Raw genomic sequence first — 2,148 nt, forward strand, 5'->3', positions numbered from 1 at the left:
CACCCACAAACACACACTTATGTGATATTTCAAATTTTTTGACACAACAATTTATGTACAAATAGATATTGAATCAACTATATTGAATAATCATGTATCATTTTGCAATTTTTGCAATATCGAGATATTAATTTCTAAAGGTCTTCAAAGGAGCGCGTATCTGTACTGTCTACTCAGCCTAATACTAAGTACCGTTTACAAACGCACGGAGAGATCTGACCGCCCAGTACGAGTCTTTCACGTCGTGCGTAACTATTAACGCTTGTAAAAAACAACTCCCCGCTCGACTAGCGACGATGACTAATATGCGCGTTTGTAGCAATATGGCCGAGCAGAAATGTGTTCATTCAATGATCTTTGAAAATTAATATCTCATTGATTAATGCAAAAATTATAAAATAATATAAGACTTCTCTTATTTCAGTTTAGTCTGTTCTACTTGCATACAAGCGTTGTATCAGAAAAGTTGGGATCCATCCTATCTATATATATATATATATATATATAGAGTATGTATGTGTGTGCGCGCGTACATGATGTCCCGAAATTTGCGAAATCAAAATACAACAGAAAGTTTTCAAAGAAAAATGAATAAAATGGTTATTTGTAAATTTTTATTTTAAGCAATAGTTTATAAAATAATAAAGATTTAAATATAGCTATGTTTAAATCATAAACCTTATAAGAACTGACAATACTAACAAGTCCATTCTTTTTAAAAGTATCTGGAAATATGTTTCGCGTATGTTTGATGTATACTAAGTATTAGATATGTTTCACTGAGCTTGTCTTTTCCTATACGATTTTATAAAATTTTATTTTGCATATTTTTTAATTATCTACAGTTTACATTTTCAAAAAGAATCTGATTTCATGCTTTGCTGCAATATATCATTTTTAATTCTAATATAATGCTAACGCGTTGTATGTTTAACTGACATGCGCAATGTACATTCCCGGATACTTTGAGAAAGAGAAATATCTTTCTCTTTCTAATCTGTTTTTCTGCAAAAACTATAAGTTATTGTCAGTTTCATACTTATAAGGTCGTCATTTAGATGGAATACTTAAATGCTGAATTGCGCGTTTATTAATTGCCGCACGCGCGATTCACTGGACTAATAGCTGTCTAAATGTAATCTGTAAGTAGCTATATTGAACCCTTATATCTTAAAAATTACTGCTTGAAATAAATGTACACGTAACATTTTTATTTAATTTTTTGAAAACTTTCTTATCCATGTCATCAAACGTTTTGCTAATGATTCTCGCAATATTTCCGTCGACTGCGGAAAAACTTTCGTTTCTCCCATACAAATCGCACATCGGACAGAATTATCTTAACGTACTATCGCATCGGCAATACACAATACTCGGAATTATAATATAAAATATTATTTTCGCTGTCACACTCGAAAAGCTTCAAATTCAGAATCCATCACAAAATTTGGCAGCGCTCATAAACTGTTTAATTATCTTACCGCCAACATACTACTGTGTCTCTTAAATTTAAATAATTCTTTAAAGACGACGGTCGATTATCATATTAGCTCCTTTTATTTTGCAAATTCTCTTGATTTTTAAATCTTACGGTAATGTGTTCTTCTTCAAAAATTCAAAATGGTAGATCCATGGTGAACAGAATTATGAAAAAAAATAATCTGATCATCGTAAAACTCGATTTTAAAGAATTTTTAACAAATTAGTGCAAGTCACACACAAGAGTAGCAAATTCTTCTTTGAAGATTAATATCTTTTTTTCAATTTCTTTCTGATTGCATTCAAATCTAGCGGTCCTAAGAACTGAGATTCACGATAATCAAATTTTTATTTTGAAATTCGATCCGCTATATTGAATCACTATTTTGAATTTTAGAATTTTAAGAGTCAAATTCTTAGCGACTCTAAATTCCGAAAAGGTAAAATAAGATTTTTCATAAATTATGTTGTTAGAAAATTTCCGTCCTCAAAGATTTAACTATTAATTGTTCAACTATTTAGTTTCAAGGAAGTCTCATAGGCTTTCTACAATAAGTCATTACCTAAGTTTAAATCTTAAGCCGTAATAAATTGACCAGAATCAATTATTCTTCTCACATCCTATTGTGATTGGTCGATTTCTTATGGCTTAGATAATGATTTATTATA

The sequence above is a fragment of the Atta colombica genome, unplaced genomic scaffold, assembly GCF_001594045.1.
Source record: "Atta colombica isolate Treedump-2 unplaced genomic scaffold, Acol1.0 scaffold134, whole genome shotgun sequence".
NCBI classification, from domain to species: Eukaryota; Metazoa; Arthropoda; class Insecta; order Hymenoptera; family Formicidae; genus Atta; species Atta colombica.